The sequence below is a fragment of the Narcine bancroftii genome, chromosome 1 (genome assembly GCF_036971445.1).
Source record: "Narcine bancroftii isolate sNarBan1 chromosome 1, sNarBan1.hap1, whole genome shotgun sequence".
Taxonomy (NCBI): domain Eukaryota; kingdom Metazoa; phylum Chordata; class Chondrichthyes; order Torpediniformes; family Narcinidae; genus Narcine; species Narcine bancroftii.
In genome coordinates this window covers 90989311-91013133 of record NC_091469.1, presented here as the reverse complement: position 1 = coordinate 91013133, position 23823 = coordinate 90989311, and the positions used below count along the sequence as shown (strand labels likewise).

Below are 23823 nucleotides of genomic sequence, written 5' to 3'. Positions count from 1 at the left end.
ATTCGGAGCCGAACAGGAGTGTGGGTATGACAACGGCTCTGTATACGCTTATCTTTGTGAGGTTTTTCAGTTGGTTGTTTTTCCAGACTCTTTTGTGTAGTCTTCCAAAGGCGCTATTTGCCTTGGCGAGTCTGTTGTCTATCTCATTGTCGATCCTTGCATCTGATGAAATGGTGCAGCCGAGATAGGTAAACTGGTTGACCGTTTTGAGTTTTGTGTGCCCGATGGAGATGTGGGGGGGCTGGTAGTCATGGTGGGGAGCTGGCTGATGGAGGACCTCAGTTTTCTTCAGGCTGACTTCCAGGCCAAACATTTTGGCAGTTTCCGCAAAGCAGGACGTCAAGCGCTGAAGAGCTGGCTCTGAATGGGCAACTAAAGCGGCATCATCTGCAAAGAGTAGTTCACGGACAAGTTTCTCTTGTGTCTTGGTGTGAGCTTGCAGGCGCCTCAGATTGAAGAGACTGCCATCCGTGCGGTACCGGATGTAAACAGCGTCTTCATTGTTGGGGTCTTTCATGGCTTGGTTCAGCATCATGCTGAAGAAGATTGAAAAGAGGGTTGGTGCGAGAACACAGCCTTGCTTCACGCCATTGTTAATGGAGAAGGGTTCAGAGAGCTCATTGCTGTATCTGACCCGACCTTGTTGGTTTTCGTGCAGTTGGATAATCATGTTGAGGAACTTTGGGGGACATCCGATGCGCTCTAGTATTTGCCAAAGCCCTTTCCTGCTCACGGTGTCGAAGGCTTTGGTGAGGTCAACAAAGGTGATGTAGAGTCCTTTGTTTTGTTCTCTGCACTTTTCTTGGAGCTGTCTGAGGGCAAAGACCATGTCAGTGGTTCCTCTGTTTGCGCGAAAGCCGCACTGTGATTCTGGGAGAATATTCTCAGCGACACTAGGTATTATTCTATTTAGTAGAATCCTAGCGAAGATTTTGCCTGCAATGGAGAGCAACGTGATTCCCCTCAAATATTACTCAAATATTAAAATAAGGAAATATTATTGCTAAATAAGTAGTTGTTTCACAGAGAGTTTGTATGAGCAGTTCATCAGTCATTCAGCAGTATCACTGCCCATGAGAACAAGCTGTTTCTCAGCCTGGTGGTTCTGGTTCTGATGCTCCTGTATCTCTTTCTTGACAGGACTAGCTGAAAGATATTGCATGCGGGGTGGTAGGGTCCTCACTGATCTTGTGATACCTATCGAGACAACAATCCTGGTAAATCATGTCGATGAGGGGGAGCGAGATCCTAGTGATCCTCTCTACCGCTCTTATGGTCCTGTGGAATGGCCTTTGGACGGATGTTCTACAGCAACCTAGGACACTCTCAATGGAGCTGCTTTAGAAAGCTGGCAAATGACAGACGATACCCTTGCCTGCTTCATTCTTATAAGGAAGTGCAATCACTGTTGCACCTTCCTGATATGAGGAGATGTTATGTGTCCAGAATAGGTCACTGGATTGGTAAGTTAATTTAGCTTATTTTGGTGGTGCAGGCTCATGGGCCAGAAGGGCATGTTACTGTGTTGCATTTCTAAATTAAAAATCAATTAAAATTTAAAAGATTAAATTAAAAATAACCAAAGGGTATTCAAACCTTAAGTATTTGTAAGAAGTAAAGCTTGAAAGCCTGCAGACACAATGGTTGAAGTAAAAACACAATGCTAGACAAACTCAACAGATCAAACAATGCACTTTACATCATTTGAACTGTCCAAGCACAAAACATTGATTATCTTTCTTTATCTTTGCTATAAGCTTGTTTGCTGGTGTGCCCTCAATCCCTTAGCCACCTTTTACCTCCTGCCTTTGGGACTGTGCTCCTCACCTTGCTCCTTTCCCCCCACCCTCTCCCAACTATTTTGTTCAAACACTTGCCCACATTTTGTTCATACCTTGATGAAGGGCTCAAGCCCAAAATATTGCTTATGTATCTTTATCTTTGACATAAGATCCCACCACCAGACACATCTTCCCCTCTCCGTCTTCCATAGGAACTCTTTGCTCCCTCCCTTATCCACCTATTAGCTCCTGCCTGTGAGACTAAGCTTCTCCCCCTGTGCCTTCCATCCCACCATTTTGGTTAGGTGCCCACCCACATTTTGTCCATATTTTAATGAAAAACTCTAGCCTAAAACATTAGTTATGTGTCTTTATCTTTGCTATATGAAGTACACTTTTTCACCGGCATTGTGTTTTTAACTTAAGTGTTTGTACTTTCCAAGTTCCTTTTCACATTTCATAAATCTCCTTTGGGCTTTCATATGTGTTGATGGAGCAACACGGTGACATCTTAAAGGAGACCACTCTCATTATGATTGTGCTAAGGTACCCAGAGAGAGCAAAGATTGAGCTGCCTGGTCCTAACTTTTCACTCCACCAACCTGTACTTTCAATGGATTAACCTAACAATCTGACAATTTTATAAATAGCTTACAACTGTTGCAACCCTTGCAGAGATACTTCCTTTAACTCTATCACTCCTCCCTACTCTTTCTGCAACTTCAAACTAACTTGTTTTCTTGATTTTGTAGTTTTGCTAAAGGATCTATGAACTGAAATTCAAACCTTTTCTCTTTCTGTAGATATTTCCTGATCTCCAAGGTGTTTCCAAATTTTTGTTTTGTTTCCTAGATCAGCTTTCCAGTATCTGCAGTTTTTTTTTTAACTTTGATTTTCATTTTCTGGTAATTGAATGTTGATTTTATTGGTAGCAAATTGTGGGACTTTGTGGCTTGCTGCATGAAAGATCAGCTGAAGAAGGTACATCTCAGATTAAATTCCTTGCTATTTTATGAAAGGATACATCACTGGCTTGAGTTGCTGATAACATTTTTGCAGACAATCACATAAGTAATTGAAGTTTGATGCTAAACTTTCACATAAGTGACAGGTTATTGTGCACAGGACTCTGGGAATGAAACAAATTGTCACCTTTTCATTACATCCCTTTCCATTTAGAAATGAGCTAGGTTATTAAAACAGGAGCCAAGCAAATCACAGGCCATCATCTTGTTAAAAAAAATTAAAGTTACATCTGGTAACGCAGATGAAAGACATTAGAAAATAAAGCCTTAACGTCCATATGCTGTATAATGGGAATGCTTACATGGAATGATGTTGCCTTTCATTACATCTTCCAGCATATGTTCCTTTTCTATTGCAGTTTAGATTGGTAATCATATCTGCTTGAGGCCCCTGGTAGTCTACTTTGTTGTGTTTTTGTGCTCTGTTCAATTTGCAAAAGATTTCCTTGGTGTACTGTCTGTGCCAACATTCATGATTTGAAAGGATTGGGGCGAATATATTTACTGGTCTAAAACACCATTTTTAGATTGAGGTAATTGAGATGATCCCAGTTAAATCATGTTGAATCCTGAATGGATCCTGTTATTTAGATTATTCTGCAATTTTGTCCATTGTAATGAAACTGATTGGTTTTGTTGTTAAAACTGAAATCGAACATAGAACATTACATAGAATTAAGGCCCCCTCAGGCCTTGATGTTGTGCCAACCTATATGAACCTACTCCACATCAATCTACAGTAAAAGCCCCAGTGTCCGGCACCTCTAGAAATTGGTGGATGCTGGATAAGTGAATTCTCTGGTTGCTTGAAGTTGTGGGTTGTGTGATTGGTGAACAAATGGCAAGGCATGCCAATATTAATCTTTGGTATTTTTACCCTATTTATTTTCCACAAATTTTGAGGCAAATATTTGCATGAATTCTGGATAACAGGGGATTTACAGCTTTCCTTCCTCACCTCACAGCCCATAACCCTCTATTTTTTTTTGCATCATGTGCGATTATTTTTTTCTGAGACTACATTGAATTCTGGGCAATTTATTCAGTGTTTCTTTTTAATCACTTGTTCTTCGAAGATTGCAAATTAGTGACTTGCATTTTGAGTAAAAGCAGCAATGCTGAAGAATACCATAAAATAATAACTGTTCAGAATTGCTTGGTGCTTAATGAGCAAAAATTTCTGGCTCTGACCCTTAACATCTGCAATTATTGCCCATTCTCGATCACCATCCACTGATAAACATCAGGTGTAATAATCAAAAGTGGGAAGAAACTTTTTTTTATATATATAACCAGAGGGAAGTTGTACAGCAAGTTTAGTTGATGCGTTTCAGAAAGGAAGGGTCAGGTGAGGAATGTTTCTAAATTTAGTCACATTTTAATCAACTGTGTAGTTCTTGAGATAGAGAAAATAAATTCTTCCTGGTCGTCTGTTCCTCTCATGGAAATTAGGCAAGTTGTTATCATATTCTAGACAGAGTCTTTCATAGCCTCTTCCCTCCTGAATTGTTTTTTTTTATTTAATTGACTGTATTTGAAGATGTTGACCTCTCCAAAATTAGCTTTTAGCACAAGTTCTGGAAGCTTAAACTACCAATCCAGATATATTTGTTCAACTTTTAATGCATTGCTTTTTGGAATAAAAATGGTGTTGCTGCTGGAGATGCAGTATCAGTGCTGCCACTGGTATGGCCCTGGGGGAGCAAGAAGAGGAGACACAGTGCTGGTCTGGAGGATCCAACAGCCAATTTTTATGCAGACAACACGGCACAGGTTTTAAATCCACGGAGGTGTGTACCCAAGATGGCTTTGTCTGTGCTGGATGGCCTACCATGAGTGGATGCTGACTCAGGAGGAACAATGTACCAGCGCAGGTCACTAAGAGGGGAAGAATATACCCTCCCACCCCCGCCCCATTGAGAAATTGAAGCATGGGAGATGACCTTACAAGGAAGGTGACTACAGTAGCCGACCAGTGAGGGGCTTATCAGCTAAAGGACCTGCAAAGGCTGCAGGTGATTGGTGACTTACAGTTGGAGGACTCACACAGGCTGTGAGCTGCTCGAGACTGGCTCATGGGAGCCAAGTATTGGAACAGGTATTCAAGAGGGTGCTGAAGGCAAGAAGGGCTCCTGTAGGACCTTGGGTCCTGAAGATTTTCTGATCATATTGGAGGTTTAGACCAAGAGCTCAGGTTGCCAATGGTTTTAACAGGAGTCTTTGCAAGTGCAGAGGCTACATGAATGTTGGAGGCAAATCTATGGACACTCAATGTCTCCGAACGGACTTTCTTTTGCTTCTCCCTCTATTATTGTTAGAGGTACTGCGGAATGCTCATGGCAATTCTTTGTTTTGGTGTTTTCAAGTATACCATATATATTACATTTTTATGTATTATTATGTGAAAATAAAATGAACATCGAAAAGGACCTTACTTCAGACCTCTGGTGTCTTTGTTTTCAAAAGGTCTGCTTTCTCATCTTCAAGGCAAACTGTATCCATAGTACAGAAACTGATTGATAAACAGAGGAGATAACTCATATAGAAAGTGCACACACCACCAAAAATAAATGGCTCCCATTGCCAACATAGAAACAGTGTACACCCACCCCCCTCCACTGCCACTGATTGCTTTTATCGAAACATTCAAGATCTCTCTTTGATTCAGAATCAATTAAGCATCATATTTCAGTTCAAACCATAAGTGGTCAGAATGTAACATTGAATAAATGGCCAATTAATTCTGATAATAAATCTTATTGTTTGGAAACTTCTTGTTCACAATGTGACTATTTTGTTTCACATGAACATCAGCTGTTATGCATTGTGTTCGGTCAAATATGAGCAATATTTTCAAGGTAGTGGTGCATCCACAAATATTGATGTCAATAATGATTTTTCAGTGCTGACAGTTTATTGAGCTTTGTGATCTTGCTTTTTGTTTTGTTTGCTTTTTGTTGTTAATTTTAACAGCGCGTAATAATGTTCCAGGCCATCTTATTTCACTGTACCCATCCCTCAATGAGATCCATTGTAACTGCCTTATTATAGAAGAATAGAACCATAGAAAATTGCAACACAGAAACAGGTCATTTGGCCCTTCTAGTCTGTGTCAAGCTATTTTTCTGCTGGGTCCCACTGACCTGCACTCAGTCCATCACCCTCCAAACTCCTCCCATCCATGTACCTGTTCAAATTCTTCTTAAATCTTAAAATTGAGTCCGCATTCACCACCTCAGCTGGCAGCTCATTCCACATCCCCACCATTCTCTGAGTGAAGAAGTTTCCCCCTCATATTCCCCTTAAACATTTCCCTGTTCATGCGAAAATCATGTCCTCTGGTTTGTATCTCAGCAATCCTTGGTGGAAAAAGCCTATTTACATTTACTCTGTCTATCTCCCCTCATAATTTTAAACACCTCAATCAAATCTCCCCTCATTTATCTATGTTCCAGGGAATAAAGTCTTAACCTGTTAAACTTTTATTGTAACTCAGCTCCTGAAATCCGAGCAACATCCTAATAAATCTCTCCACTCTTTCTATTTTATTATCTTTCCTGTAGGTAGATGACTAAACTGCACACAATTCTCCAAATTTGGCCACACCAACGTCTTCTACAACTTTACCATAACATCTCAACTCCTATAATCAATACCTTGATTTATGAAGGCCACTATGACAAAATTTCTCTTTACACCCCTATCCACCTGTGATGCCACTTTCAGGGAATTATGCATTGGTATTTGCAGATCTCTCTGTTCTATACCACACTCCTCAGTGACCAACCATTTGCCAAGTATGTCCTTCCTTGTTTTGTCCTTCCAAATTACAACACCTCACTCTTGTCTGCATTAAATTCCATACACTATTTTTCATCCCATTTTCCTATCTGGTCCAGATCCATTTGCAAGCTTTGAAATCTTCCTCAGGTACCTCATTTGCTCCATGATACCTATACCTGTTATACACCATTCTCTTCTTCCAAGCCAGATCCTCAATATCCCTTTGGCATCTGTACAATTCTCCTCTGCTTTCGGGACTAGACATTTCACCTGGAAGTTTATGGTGGTGGCTGTACCACAATCGTTTACTGGGTGCCGATTTCCTGAGAGCCAATCCACTATTGGTGGACATTAATGGGTGTCGGCTGGTACATGCCTGGACATTTCAGACACTCTCGCTTAAGGGCACCGAACTTACTAACCCCCATCTACACTCGATGAGTACAGCCGACAACGAATATGCTTGAGTCTTAGTGGAATTCCCCTCCATCACCATGCCCCATTTCAACTCAGTGGAACCCAATCATGAGATGAGACACCAAATTATTATGGAGGGCTCTGCCCTCCATGCCAGGGTGTGGTGTGTCTTTCCCCAGAGAAACTCAACCTGCCAAGAGAAGAGTTTTGAAAGATGGAGGAACTCAGCATTGTGCGGTGCTTTGATAGTCAATGGGCCTCCCCACTTTATATGGTCCTGAAGGCAGCTGGAGGTTGGAGGCCATGCGGAGACTACTGCCACTTTAACGAGACAATCATGCCTGACAGGCTTCCCGTGCCCCATATCCAGGACATCACAACTAATCTGCAATGGGCACAGATATTCGCTAAGGTGGACCTCCAGGAGTAATCATCAGATCCCAGTTCACCATGATGACATTCCCAAAACTGCCATCATAACCCCTTTTGGATTGTTTGAATTACTCCACATGCCATTCAAGCAGAAAAATGGGGCTCAGACTTTCCAAAGGTTGATGGACGCACTGGGCTGGGACCTGCTCTTTTCTGTCATCTACCTTGATGACATTTTATTAGCCAGCCATGCCCACACTGAGCACACTGCTCACTTAAGACTATTGTTCTCCAGGCTAAGTGAGGTTGGTTTAACCATCTATCCAGCCAAGTTCCAGTTTGGCCTAGAGACATTTGATTTCCTGGGCCATCGCATTGACCAATATAGGGCCAGGCCATTGCCCACCAAAGTGGACACTACTTGTTCCTTCCCCAGACCAACGACCGTGAAGGGACTGCAAGAGTTCGTAGGGATGGTCAATTTTTATCGTCACTTCATATCCACAGCAGCCCCATGTCATGAGTCTGCCTTGGGTTTTGGACACAGAATCCATGGACAAGGATCTGAGAAATAAACTTTTGTACACAGAAAGTGGTTTGTATCTGGAATGTCCTGCCAGAGGAGGTAGAGTAATCTGATACAATGACAATGTTTAAGAGGCAATTTGAAAGAGACCTCAATAGACAAGGCACAGAACCACAGTCCTATTATTGAGCAAATGGAATTAGTGTAGGTAGAGTCAATGTTAACATGCTGGGTTGAATGATTTATTTTGGTATTTTCTCATTTTGTGACTCTGTTGTTCCAGAGTTTCTGACAGTTGACTCTTGGCTAAAGACCCTTGATTCAGACCTCAGAATCCTCCCATTTGCTGTTGTGAGTTGTAACATTGTCAATGACTTGAGGTGATAACTCTTTGTTTCAAAAGTTGCTGCCTGACTTGTTAACAATTCTTGTGATTTCATTTTCATTCCTCTCTATTTCAGATATCCAGTCTTTAGTTTTCTTTCCCCTTTTAGAAACATTGAACTGACTTGATCGTCTTTAAATTAAATGACAATGACAATCCATTGACCATTTTAATCCTTTGATTATTTATTTGAGTTCTAAAAGGATTGAACTCAGTCTAATTAATTTGCACTCAGCACTGGAAATGTATGACAGTAAAATGAATGCAGCTGATGGAGATTTTTCTGACCTGTATGTTTAATGGTGGCCATTGTTTCCTTGACAACATGACTTCAGCAGTATCAAGCCACAAGCGCGTTACTGAGCTGGATAAGAAACTGATTTTTGATGAACAGGGAACACGTTCAAAGAATTACAATAATGATGAAAGGACCCGTTGACTTGAAGGTGTAATTTCGTGGATCCGAAAAAAGTCGCTTTCAGATCCTGCAATTATCAGAGGAGAAATTATCTCTGTGTGCCAGTGTCAAATACATGTGAGCATTAACACCTCAAGCACATTGAATTCCTTTGGGTTCAATGGCAAAGACAAATTACTTCCATCATATTTCTTTCCTGCACCAATATGTAACAAGTTACTGCACAGCACTTAAGCTCATTCAACTGTCCATCAAGGAAATTACCCTGCTCCACTCTGGGTTTTTTTTGGATGTCTCTGAGGGTCATGAATGTAATAACATAAACCACCCTATGGTTTTTATAGAATATAATTATACTGGAACAGATGATTCTCCAGCAACACCACTCAATGTCAGTTAAACCCTTCAATGTACTTACTTTTCTCTAATAAAGTTATTCCATTGTGATAATGATAAAGAGCCAGAGGGGGAAACTGGCCACCTCAGTCCTGAGGAAGCAAGGTAAACCATTGTGCTTTTCCTTCACCAATAAACAGAAAGGATTACAAAGAAGGAAAGAAAATCAGGAGTGTGAATGAATGATTTAAAAAGCTAAATAATGAGAGAGAAAACAAAAACTGGTTTAAGGAAGGATAAAAGACGAAAAGGAAAAATAAAACATTGACCTTTGTTTGTGGAGATCTTGTGAAATCTCTTCCCAGCTGAGTGGAGAAGGGTCCACTATTCCGATAGTTCTTGGTATTAGAGGTTGATCAACAACACTGAGCATTTTTGCAAGTATGATTTATTTATAGAGTGGTATTCCTAACTCTGGGGCGAGGCAGACCATGGTCCAGTTAGTTAGTTATTTTCAGTGTGTAATTGCTGTTGTTTAACAATGTTTCATGTTGTTAAAACGTTAGTAGCCTTATTACAGTAAAACTCAGAACTCCTCATGGTTCATAATTTGGATCAGCAGATGAGGTTTGCAATAATCCCCCATCCCTTCATGAGGCCCCAGTTCCTCCACTCCCTTCCTCTTGCTAGGGCCTCAGTTCCCAAGCTCCCCATTCACTTTTGCCAGAGCTCTGCCACCCATCGTTCCTAATCTCTCCACAGAAAACACAAACAGAAACGATCAGAGGTGAAGAGGATGCGCAAATTTAAGTTCTTGGGAGGCACTATCTCGGAGAATCTTTCTTGGACACAATGGCATCATGAGAAAAGCATGTCAGCGCCTTTACTTCCTCAGGAGTTTGTGGGCATTTGGCATGACATCAGAAACCATGGCAAATTTCTACAGATGTGTGGTGGAAAGTGCACTCACCGGCTGCATTATCGTCTGGTATGAGAACACCAATGCCCCTGAGCATGAAGCCTTGCAAAAGGTAGTGGACACAGCCCAGAACATCACAGGTAAAACTCTTCCACTATTGAGAATATCTACAGGGAACACTGCTGTCAGAGAGCAGCAGCAATATTCAAGGATCCACACCTCCCAGAACACTCTCTGTTCTCGCTGTAAATAAATAATGCACCAAGTAAGAGTCCTAAATAAATATCTGATTAAGTTTATTGTTTATGAGCCTGATGGCTGAAGGATAGCAACTGTTTCTGAACCTGGTGGTGTGAATCTTGTGTCACCTAATCCTCCACAATGAGAACAGAGAATGTGCACATGCTGGGTGGTGTGGATCCTTGATAATTGCTGCTGCTCTCTGATGGCAACATTCCATGTTGATTTTCTCAATGGTGGAGAGAGTTTTGCCTGTGATAAACTTGGCTGAATTCACTACCTTTTGCAGAATGTTCTGCTCAGAGGTATTGGTGCCCCCATAACAGGCTGTGTTGCAGTGGGTCAGCACACTTTCCAATACACAGCTCTACAAGTTTTCTAAGATTTCCGATGACGTGCCAATCTTCCGGAAACTCCTGAAAAACAAGAGGCACTGATGTGCTTTCTACACAATAGCATTAATATGATGTGTCCAGGATAAGTCCTACAAGATAGTGACCATCAGGAACTAAAAGTTGCTCACCCACACCACCTCTGATCCTGAAATGATTACTGGATTGTATGCCTGTATTTTCTTTGAACTCAACTAGGTTACCATACCACGTTTATACTTACAGCTTCACTGAGCTCTTACTAGATAACATTTTTCAAAAAAGATTATTGGAGTACTAATAAAAATAGTTGCTGACTGGCATCACCAAAGTTTCAAGGGTTTCTGCTGAATAGTTTTACTGGATCAATCTTGTTTCAAGCAGTGGATTTTGGATCTGCAATGTAAATGTCGGAAGCTTACAACAATTTATCCAATAGTTGATACCAAAACATTAATTCAATTTAAATTTAGAGGTACAGCATGGGAACAGGCCTTCTGCCCAAATGCATCCAATTATCTTACTATGGAACATCATCATTACAAGCAACAAGTTATTCTTTGGATTAAGTTATGGTGTCATTTGTACAAGGTAATAACAGACGCATTTACTCCTGATGTTGCAATACGTAGAATCAACAAACCAAAATTTGTATTCATTTTCAGAAAGTTATAATCTTCATTTAATTCCATCAATTACATTACAAAAAAAAATGGTATTAAATATTTCAAGCTTTTCTAAGAGGTAAGATAATGAGGTATATAAATAATTTACTAATTAGTATTATACTTGTGTTTGATTATAAATATTATTATCTGTTCAACAGTTTTACACCTACCCCAATAAAAAAAAAATTCCTTACACATAGAACCATAGAACATTACAGCACAAAATCAGGATCCATTGGCCCTTCTAGTCTGTACCAAAACATCTTTTTTTGCCCAGTCCCACTAACCTGCACCCAGTCCATAGCCCTCCATACCTATCACATCCATGTACCTGTCCAAATTTTCCTTAAATGTTAAAATTGAGCCCACATTCACCACTTCAGCTGCTCCTTCAACACTCTCACCATGCTCAGTGTGAAGAAGGTCCATCTCATGTTCCCCTTTCACCCTTAACCCATGTTCTCTGGTTTCTATCTCACATAACTTCAGTGGAAAAATTCTATCTTTCTTTGATCTGTCTATCCCTCTCATAATTAAAAAAAAACCCGATGAAACCACCCTTTGTTTTTCTGTGCTCCAGGAAATAAAGTCCTAACCTGTTTAACCTTTTCCTGTAACTCAGTTCCTGAAGACCAGCCAATATCCTAGTAGATCTTCTCTCCACTCTTTTTACCTTATTGATAGCTTTCCTGTAGTTAGGTGACCAAAACTGCACACAATACTTCAAATTTGGCCTCACCAATGTCTTCACCATAACATCTCAACCCTTATACTGAATAATTTGATTTATGAAGACCAATATGTCAAAAGCTCTCTTTACAATCATATCCACCTGTGAGGCCACTTTCAGGGAACTATGTACCTTTATTCCCAGATACCTCTGTTCTCTTCAGTGCTCTACCATTTACCATGAATGTCCTTTCTTGCATTGTCCTTCCAAAGTACAACACCTCACACTTGTCTGCATTAAATTCTATCTGCCATTTTCAAACTAATTTTTCAGATGGCCCATAAATGTGTTCAAATTTTGAATGCCTCCTTTGCTGTCCACAATGCCTCCAATCTTAGTGTCATATGCAAACTTGCTGATCCAATTTACCATATTATCATCCATATCATTGATGTAGATGACAAATAACAATGGTCCAGGCACTGACCCCTGAGGTACACCATTAGTCACAGGACTCCAGTCTGAGAAGCAACCATCCAACACTACTCTTTGGCTTTTCACGTCCAGCCATTTTCATATCCAGTTCACTACTTAGCAATACCCAGCATCTAAAACTTCCTAACTAATCTCCCCTGTGGGACCTGTCAATGATCGTACTAAAGCTGATATAGACAATAACCACAGCCTTTCCTTGAGCAACATTCCTGGTAAATCTCCTCAAAAAAACTCTACAAAATAGGTTAAACATGACCTATCATGCACAAAGCCATGTTGATTATCCCTAATCAGTTCCAGGCTATCCAAATAATTGTATATCCGATCTCTTAGAACACTTTCTATTAATTTACCGACTGCATATATCGGACTCCCCAGCCTATAATTTTCAGGGTTAATTTTGGAGCCTTTTTTTAAACAATGGAACAACATGAGCAACCCTCCAATCCTCTAGCACCTCACCTGTGGCTGAGGAGATTTTAAATATTTCTGTCAGGGCCCCTGCAATTTCTATACTAGCCTTCTTCAAGGTCCACGGATATATCTTTTCAAGCCCTATGGATTTATCAACCCTTATTTCCTTTAAGACAGCAAACACTTTCTCGTCTTTAATCTTTATAGGTTCCATGACCTCATTGCTTGTGTCCTTACTTCCCAAGATGCTGTGCCTGTCTCCTGCGTGAATACTGATGAAAGACAAAAAGATGTAAGATCTCCCCCATCTCTTTTGGCACCATGCAAAGCTGACCACTCTGAACCTCAATTTTGTTCCTTACTATCCTTTTTCACTTAATACACCTGTAGAAACCCTTAGGATATTCCGTCACATTGTCTGCCAAAGAAATCTTGTGACTTCTTTTAGCCTTCCTGATTTCTTTCTTGAGATTTTTCTTGCATTTCCTATGTTGCTCAAGCACCTCATTTGCTCCATGTTGCCTAAACCTGCTATACACCTCTCTCTTCTCTCTCTTCCTCCGAACCAGATCTTCACTATCCCTTGAAAACCAAAGTTTCCTATGCCAGCTAACCTTGCCTTTAATCCTGATGGGAACATTTGAATGCTGCATTCTCAATATTTCAAATTTGAAGGTCCTTCGCACCTCACACACCTTTGCCTGAAAACCATTTATCCTAATCCAGGCATCAAGATCCTTTCTCATTTCCTCAAAATTGGCCTTTCTCTAATTTAGAATCTCAACCCAAGGCCAAGACCTATCCTTCTTCACTTTTAACAAAACTAATGTAACAATGATTACAGCACCCAAACTGTTCCCCAACACCAGACCTGTCTCATTCCCTAACAGAAGATCCAGTATTGCACTCTCTCTAGTTTGTACCTCTAATTTAGAAAACTTTCCTGAACACATTTGACAAGCTCCAAGCCATTCAGCCATTTTACAGTGAGGGAGTCTCAGTCAATATGTCAAAAATTAAAATCTCCTACTATCATATCCTTATGTTTCCTGCAGCTGTCTGCTTTTTCTCTGCAGATTTGCTCCTTCAATTCTTGTTGACTATTGGGTGGTCTTTATTACAACCCCATGAGTGTGGCCATACATTTCCCTTTCCTTAGCTCCACCCAAATAGCCTCAGTAGACAATCCCTTTGTTCTGTCCTGCCTGAGCACAGATGTGATATTTTCCCTGATGAGCAATGCCACTCCTCCCCTTTTCATTCCCCCCTCCCCCTCCCCCCCACCCCCCACATTCTATCACATCTAAAGCAATGTAAATCTGGAACAGTTCTGTCCCTCCTGAAACCAAATTTCACTAATGCCCACTATGTCATATTTCTTCATGCCAATCCACCTTCTAAGTTCATTTTCCATTCCTAAACTATTCCTTGCATTGAAATAGATGTACCTGAAAAATTTTCCACCATGTTTAATCTGTTCACTTCTAATGGTGCATGCAATTTTCACATCATTTTTTTTCCCTTCTCCACTCCTCTATCAGTTCTGACACTCTGGTTTCAATCCCCCTGCAGATCTAGTTTAAACCCACCGGAGCCTTCCCACATGATAATAGTTCCCCTACAATTCAGATACAAACTGTACTGTTGGGACAGGTCCCACCTTCCCTGGAAAAGAGCCCAATGATCTATAAACCTGAAGCCCTCCCTCCTGCACCATGTCTTTAGCCATGTGTTAAGCTGCATTATCCTCCTATTTCTAACCTCACTAGCACGTGGCACGAATACAGGTCTGAGATCACTACCCTGAGGTCATGTCCTTCAATCTAACACCCTTACTAACCACTAACCATACCATTGGAGCCTATATGGACCACAACATCTGGCTGCTCACCCTACCACCTGAGAATACCATGAACTTGATCTGAGATACCTCAGACTCCAGCATCAAGGAGGAAACATAGCATCCGGGATAAGCGATCTCTTCCAGTGAACCTCAATCACCCCCTAACTTTGGAATCCCCTATCACTACAACTTGTCTTTTTTTCCTCCCTTTCATTCTGAGCCACAAGACCAGACTCTGTGCCTGAGACCTTATCGCTGTGGCTTTTTCCTTGTAGGTCATTTGCCCCCCTCCCCCCCACAACAGTATCCAACAGTGCCCATGTCATATTCTGTTCATTTTAGTTGAGTGGCATGGTTGGTTTAATAATTGGCACAATGCTATTACAGCAGTTGCAACCTGACTTTAAATCCAGTGCTGTCTGCGAAGGGTTTGCATGTTTTCCCATAAGTTTTCTTCAGGTACTCCAGTTTCTTCCCACATTCCAAGTTGAAGAGGATTAGTAGGTTCATTGGTTACATGAGCATATTTGCGTGGGCAGGCACACGAGCCAAAAGTGCCTGTAATAATGCAGTATCTCAAAGATAAATAAAAATTATAACGGCTTTGGGGTGTGGTGACTGTTTTCTGTGGGTGCAAAACCCAACTTTTCACTGTATCTTTGCACAAGTGACATTAAAGTGTTGACAAGTCAGATTAAAGGTTGGAAAATGAACAGAAAAGGTATTTGTTTTAGAAAAGGGAGACTTCTGATTGGCATTATTTAAACATAGATTGGATTAAGTGCGTTATGTGCTAAACTAGGGGTCTCTAAAGTGGTCAAGGTGTCGATAAATGCCAAGGGGTCGAAAAGGGATTGACAATGTCCGGAGGGTTGATTGAACTTCTGCAGTGGAAAGCAGGGGCAAATCAATGGAAAATAGCACCTCTGGCAATGGTGGCCAACCTCTTGAGAGGGTGCCCTGTTGCATTTGACTTCGGCCTTTGAATAAGCTAAGAGCAAATGGGAGGACAGACTGAGTGCAAAAGAAAGATGCATGTGTTCTTTGTACCTTCGGTAGCGCCAACCGCCCCCCCCACCCCCCACCGGCCAGCACCACCACCACTCCAGCACCCAACACCCCACCCCAACCCCCTGTACAGCACCAGGATTCCATGCCGGGGGGGGGGGGGAGGTTGATGAGGGATCAAGTATTCTATGAAGGGGTCAATGGTCTAAAAGGTTTAGGGACCCTTGTGCTAAACTGTTGATATTCCACAGGAAGACTCCTCCCTGGCCTCTGGCGTTGATGGGGCTGTAGTGAAGAAGCTTTGGAATTCTACCTTGTTAATCTCTCAAACAATTTGACCTTCATAGCTGGGATATAATATATATACACAACTTAAATAAACTGCTGCCTTTTGCAGTTATAGCAATTTACAGAAAACCAATTACATTCCTTGCACTAATTCTTCACGGCCATCCAGGCCGGAGATGACAGATTCAATTTCATTCATTTGACTGTTGTGTTCATCGGATTCAATTTTGTTCACGTGTGGAATGGAATGAATTCAGTATTAATTATCCATGGTGTACATTAATTCATGGACCTAGTAACACAAAGGAACAGTGGCATAAGAAAGGAGTGAAACAAGGAGGGTCTGCAGATGCTGTGATTGCAGTAAATACACAAAAATGCCGGAGGATCTGAGCTCGTGTCATGCAGCTTCCACAGGAGGTAAAGATATATAACTGACGTTTCAAGCCTGAGCCCTTCTTCAAATGCTAAGTTCCTCCAGCATTTTTGTGTATGGGGGAGAAAACTGCATGCCTATTTTCTACAAGGAAAATTATCTCCTCTTTCATATGGGCACGTTGCAGTCTACAGGACTTGAAATCTCCAACTTTCTATATCTCTGCCTTTCTTTCTTTTTTATTTTTGCCTGTTTTCTGCTTAATTTTTCACTTTCCCTTTCACATATAATCCATCTTGCTGGGCACGTCTCATTCAGCCAGACTGCATAACCTTGTTCAGGCTCTACACCTTCAACACATTACTCAGAGAAAAAAAACCCCTAATGCCCTCTCCCCATCTTCTCTACTACTTATTTCTAACTTCTGATGAAATGTTAACACATAAACTGTAACTGTTTCTTCTTTCACAGATGAAGGCTGACCCATTGAGTTGTTTCCAGCATTTATAGTTTTTCTTTCATGCTTCTAGCATCATGACCATATATTTATTGTTGAGCTGTAATTACAAATTACAACAAAGATTTTGCTTCCCGAACACTTCTGGGCTGCTGATCATTAAAATCGCCGTAGCAGTTTCTTATCATGTACTGTTTTTTTTTAGATATAACCTATTTTGAGGATTTCCTGTCATATCTTAAGTCTACTTCAAGCAAAAAAAAACCCGTGTCATTGAAAATTTATTTTCTCCTTTTGCACTCGAACCTCTTCCCTGCTGCTCTTGGTGCAGTCAGTGAGACACCTAGTGAATGGTTTCACGGGGACATTTTCAACCATGGAAAAGTGCAATCAGGGCAACGGGAATCCATCAATGATGCCCAACTATTGTTGGATACTGACAAGAGAGGCATCAGATGCTGAATACAAATGAAAATCAGCTGCAGAACATTATGTGATTAAGAATGATAAATTCAATAAAAGATAATTTAATGTTTCTCCAACTTCCTATGTGATACAAGGAATATCTTGGTGATCAGCTTGAAGTTGTCTATCATAATCCCCAGACTTTTTTTCAGGAAGCAAACCATTTAACAAAATTGCTGTCCAGTGGTATTTTGTGCCAGTTAGCTTCTTGAATTCTGCAATTATACTACTTTAATGCTTGACTTATATGTCTTTGGTATCCATTACACAGTTACTATTCTGATGTCTAATGAATACAAATCTCTTCATTGACAGGTGGCAGAGTTAGTTTGTGCATTTTCTTTCCTTGTTTAATTGCCATAGCAATTGTTTTAGTTTTGTCTATTTCTTCCTTGCATTTAAATGGTTGCTGTGACTGGCTTTCCTTCATATCCTTTCCTTTCTGCCATGTATTTATATTTAGTTATTTATCCTCCAGCCACATTATTATTATCTTTGTCAATGTTCTCTGTATGTTTGTACCTCTATTTCATCCTGTCTCCAGCATGGTCATCAAAGCCATGCACTAGTGACGGATTCTGATTGCTCTGCTTTTCATATTAACTGTGCTATTGTAATATAATACAGTTGCCACTCATCTAAAAGGAGGCATCCAACAATCTAAGAGCTTTTGTTGCACCAAGGTATTGGTTTAATGTTTACAGATGGCTGAACCTGCATAACCATTGCATTTTCCCAACATTCATATGGATTTTAACACAGCCTCTAAGTATAGCACTTAAATTGCTTTTGAAACAGCTGTAAAAACACATAAGTGCTGGAGGAATGATGGTTCCACAGCACCATCTCTGAAAACAGTTGGATCTTTTCATTCAATAGTCTCCTCCACTTTGAATTTTCCACCATTTTCCATTTTATTAATTATCCTTGAATAATGAACTTTGAGATGAAACTTTGTGAATCTATTTAGCATACTTTCCTCATGAAAGAATCTTTCTGCTGTTCCAAAGGTAACTTTCAATTCACTTCAATAGTAGTCTGAGAGGAGATTTACAGATGGCAGAGGTCGACAGCATCGAGTCCACGCTGCTGAAGATCCAGCTGCGCTGGGTGGGTCACGTCTCCAGAATGGAGGACCATCGCCTTCCCAAGATCGTGTTATATGGCGAGCTCTCCACTGGCCACCGTGACAGAGGTGCACCAAAGAAAAGGTACAAGGACAGCCTAAAGAAATCTCTTGGTGCCTGCCACATGGACCACCGCCAGTGGGCTGATATCGCCTCAAACCGTGCATCTTGGCGCCTCACAGTTTGGCGGGCAGCAACCTCCTTTGAAGAAGACCGCAGAGCCCACCTCACTGACAAAAGGCAAAGGAGGAAAAACCCAACACCCAACCCCAACCAACCAATTTTCCCCTGCAACCGCTGCAATCGTGTCTGCCTGTCCCGCATCGGACTTGTCAGCCACAAACAAGCCTGCAGCTGACGTGGACTTTTTACCCCCTCCATAAATCTTCGTCCGCGAAGCCAAGCCAAAGAAAAGAACTAAAACATAAGAACTGACACCAGTCGAACAGCTTTTTCTCCTTTCCTGCAATTCTAACCAGAGCATTTTAGAGAGACATAGACATTCTTATACCAGGTTACGTGACAGGGATAGCACACTTTGTGTCCAAATAAATTTCAGCCACAAAAATCTCAGTGGATGCATAAAAATTACAAATCGCATCTATGTTTGAACTTCAATTTGCCTTTCTTGAGTGGAGCTTAGCTGCATAATGAAGGCACTATAAAACTTAATTTATTCAAGCAGGATATTTAAAGAAAGGTTATTTTAAGGAACAAAATACATTTTAAACTTTAGTTTTAACAGTAAGTAAAACATTCTAAAGATAAAAGTAAGAGATCCTCAACAACAACAAAAATGGTGGTGCTGCTGTTGGTGTGGACCCACTGTGGGATCCAACCATCCAGTCCCACTGCTGTTAGCTGCATGAAGGCTTTAAATGACCTGTTAAAGGAGTAGACAGTGTTTATTTTTAAATCCTGCGACTGCGCACCTGGGCCCAAAATGGCAGTACCTGCACTCAGCAGGCGGCCCTAAAGCGTTACAGGCTCCGGGGATGCAGAGGACTGATGCAGGGCACCAGAAAATGGTGAGAATACCCCCTGTTTGAGAAGGAGAAGCAGAGGAGATGACCCATCAGACTGGTGACTTTGGTGAGGAGCTCTGAGGCTGAATAAAACACATGTGGCAGGCTGTTGGTGACTCAAAGTGAGGTACCTATGTAGGCTGTGGGATGCTGGTAACTGGAGTCAAAGGAATCACACAGGCTCTGGACTGCTGGAGACTGGCTCGAGACTGGCTGAAGTGGTACTAGGTATTGGAACTGAGATGCAAGTGGATGGCAATGGCCTGATCTTCCTGATCATGTCAAAAGTTTAGATCGAGAGCTCAGGTTACTGATGGTTTGGACTAAATGCTGTTTAGCTGTGGAGGCTGTGTGAAAGTTGGTGGCAAATCCATGGACACTCAGTAACTCTGGGAAGACTCTCTTTTGCTTCTCTTTCTCTGACTGCAAGGGGCGACAGGAAATTTCTGTTGATGACAAATCTTTATCTGCCTAATGGTGGAATAAAGGAAATTTTGTGTATTATTACATTTTCTGTTTTATTATATGACAATAAAAGGATCTTCATCATTCGATTGAATGTTACTTAAAGGTATTCATTTGATTCAGTGATATGAAATTTTCAACTTTTTGTGCCAGTTCTTTCCTGCAGATTTCAAAGTTGATGCTGCAACTTAAAGCACAACAAAATAGTGAGAATGAAATTTTCTTATGTGTCAAAGTACAAAGGGATGCAAATGTCAGAAATAGAATTTTCACCAGGAGATAACAAATAAACTTTTGAGGTGCTATGTCAGCAATTGTAACCATTCCAGTCTTGGAATTGAATAAAAGAGAGTGGAAAAGAAAGCGCAAACATAGATACAATAAAATTCCCAGTAACCAGCACCTATAGGGAATGCAGATGGAGGATATGCAAAATTTCTGGTTGCCTGTGATTCACTCTTACAATGCCTAAATAATATAACTGCATTAAGAATTAACAGTTTAAAAGGCAAAAGACAATGCAAAATGTAATTTGAAAACCATCAGTATTGTATTCCTTAATTATGTAAAGTCCACTTTAACAGTTAATGCCTGTGCTAACCATCATGTTAAGCTGCCTTTATAATTAACCCTCCCTCCTTCAAGTTTACAGATAAAGCTTTACTACTATATTAATACTAATAATGATAAAGATTCTGACTAGGCAGGGATAGGGAGACATTGGCTGACTCTTCATCCTGTTCCCCACCATTTCATTCAAACACAACTTTATTGAAACTTTTTAACAGCTGCTTTGGGTGGAGCACGACTAGGGCACTCCACTGGCTGAATGTTTGCTCCTATCTTCACCAAGTGTTTGTGTGTTGCTTCAGAGAACATTTATTTTTCATTTTAAACTTAAAAAAAAATTGTATTTATTTTTAGTTATTTTATCTTTTATTTATTTCCTCTTATTTTTTGCCGGTTGCTTGAGGTTACTGGTTACTTGAAGTCTGCCTTCCAGGGATTTTACTGTATGTATTTCAGGACTTCCATGAATTTAAGACATGATAATATATTTTAGAAGCTATTTCCTTCTTTATTGTAGTAAACAATGCTCGTCACTTATTGCAAACTAACATCCTGCTGACAGAAATGTAAAAATAACCAAATAATAGTCCATCTGGTTGATTGTTTAATATTGGCTGTAACCCTGTTCTTTCATTAAATAGTGTACAAGAATTTTTTTTATATCTCAACCTAGCAAGCCAATTTTATTTTTATTTTTTTGTGTTAGCTCATGTGAAAGATCTCCGACAGTAAGGTACTTGTACATTTCTGTGTTGGAGCATCACCCTGAAATACTGAAATTGCACAGAAAATGGCTATTCTCTTTCATGACTGTTCTGCATTCATATGGGCAGATGGCAGGATCTTTTCTCTTTCAATATAATAGCTTCTTCTGTATGGGAGATGGGAGCTGATGGCCGGAATAGATGTGCTGTGGGAAGGAGTAAAACTGAAGGATTCTAATATAAGGTCCATCATCTCTCCTGATATCCATCAGTTCCTACCCACATCTCTGTTGACCAGATGTCATTGACCTCTAGGTCACCAATGGTTATCACTAAAGAATCCTCCCCAACCAGGCTGTCCATCAGATCATCTGCTGAGCAGGTGAAATAGAACAGCAACAAAATAAAATGGAAACTTCGGTGTTATTTTTGCCAGTGTTCATCTGTCCTACTCCAATCATGACCCTCTGGAAGTGTTGGGGATATGGGGCTACAAATAAGAATAGGAACCATGCCTGAGTTTTAAAAGGATGCAGATTAAAGTAAAATGGGAAATCAGAATTTATTGTCATTAATGTATGAAATTCATTGTTTTGTGGCAACATCACAGTGCAAACATTTATATAAACTTCATTTCAAAATAAATAAAAATTGTGTAAGAAAAAGAAAAAGAGACAAAGTTAGGTACTGTCTGTGGTTCATTGTTCATTCAGAAACCTGACGGCAGAGGGGAAGAAGCTGTCCTTGTCCTGCTGAGTGCTCGTCTTCAAGCACCTGTATCTTTTTCCAGATGGTAATAGAATGAAGAGGGCATGGCCTGAACACTGGGGGTCCTTGATGATGGTGGCTACTTTCTTAAGACATCACCTCATCCTCGATGGAGTGAAGACTCATGCACGATAGGTGGCAGACCATGTTAACAATCCTCTGGAGTATTTTCCTTATCTGAGCATTGGCACCTCCATACTAGACAGTGATGCAAGTAGACACTATGCTCTCCACAGTGCACCTGTAGAAGTTTTCGAGAGTTTTTGGTGACATACCAAATTTCTTCAAATACCTCACAAAGTATAGCCGCTGGTGAGCTTTCTTCATGATTGCATCAATATGGAAGCTCCAGGGCAGATCCTCGGAGATGTTGACACCCAGAAATTTGAAGTACTTGACCCTCTCTCCTATTAACCCATCAACTGGTTCCTGTTCTCCTGATTTCCTCCTGAAGTTTACAATCATTTCCTTGATTTTGCTAAAGTTGAGTGTAAGGGTGTTGTTGTGACCCCACTCAACTAGCTGATTGATCTCTTTCCTGTACCCTTCCCTTTTGCCATTTGTGATTCTGTCAACAACTTTAATGTCATCGTCAAATTTGCAGATAGCATTTGAATTGTGCGCATCCACATAGACATTGGTGTAGAGTTAGTTGAGCAGTGGACTAAGCACACATCCTTGAGGTGTGTCTGCATTGATAATCAGTGAGGAGGAGACATTGTTTCCAATTTGTACTGACTGCGGTCTTCCAATGAGGTACATCCTATTTTTGGGACTTCCTGTTATAGTTTAAGTCCACATCAAGCTTTCAAAACCATGATGTGCAACATGTCATTGCAAATTCATTTTCTGCATTCACACTTGGCCTTCTTCCCTGCTGATCTTGGTGCATTCAGTGACAAATATGGTGAAATATTTATCTAGGACATGGCGACCATGGCAAAACAGTATCAGGACAACTGGAATCCATCAATACTGGAAGACCATTGTTGGACCCTGACACAAGAGGCAACAGATGCTGAGTACAAATAAAAATGTGGCAAAACATTTTTAGGTCAATTGAATTAACACAATGTATCAGCATTATTATGTGATTAAACATGTTAAATTCAATAAACGTTAATTTAATGTCTCTCTAACTTCCTATGTGATACAGCAAATCTGAATTTATCTTTGTGTTCAGTTTGAAGTTGTTTATCATAATCCCCATTTGTTCTTCAGGATGCAAACCTTTTGAAAAAAATTGTTCTTGAAAGGATAGGTAATATTACTTCGAAAATAATATTCTAATTTAAATAAAGATGAGGCAAAGTTAGTAAAACTAATTCAAACCTGGAAAAATTCTAAATCAGTGGTTCTCAACGTTTTTCTTTCCACTCACATACTATTTAAGTAATCCCTATGCCATAGTTGCTCTGTGGTTAGTAAGGGATTGCTTAAGGTGGTATGTGGGTGGAAAGAAAAAGTATGAAAACCACTGTTTTAATCGTACCTAATTGACTTGTTATGTGCACAGTTTCATAACTTAGAAGGAAATGGGCCAATGACAATTTTCTCAAGCAAAATATTTCAGTAACAATTGGGTCTAGAGCAATGATTCTCAACCTTTCCTTCTAACTCACATACCACCTTAAGCAATCCCTTACTCATCACAGCGCCCTGATAGCATAGGTATGTAAGTGGAAAGCAAAAGGTTGAGAACTAGTGTTCTATATTTTAGTGATTGTCTTGAAAGGAAGCTAAAGCTGCTGTCACAGTGCAAGAGGCAACGTGATCTCTTTATTCACACCGCTGAAAGGAATCAGGTTAGTGCTGTGGAAAAATCTTTCAAACACAACTGGATAAAAGAACCAGAAGACACGATTATCCAGCTGAAAGAGCCAGGAGTCAAACTACACTTGATAAAT

General features: G+C 40.4%; 1 long non-coding RNA gene across 3 annotated transcripts in view; it reads right to left on the bottom strand.

Annotated features, from left to right (window-relative positions):
* The window catches only part of LOC138740185 (uncharacterized), a 135521-nt gene that overhangs the window by 80043 nt on the left and 31655 nt on the right, over positions 1-23823 (bottom strand). For 2 of the 3 annotated variants that reach the window (XR_011342759.1, XR_011342779.1), the window contains exon 2: positions 5242-5318. This is a non-coding gene — a long non-coding RNA (uncharacterized lncRNA). Of the gene's footprint in view, positions 1-5241; positions 5319-8577; positions 8767-23823 lie in introns of those variants that run through there. The other variant, XR_011342771.1, reaches the window with a different exon arrangement.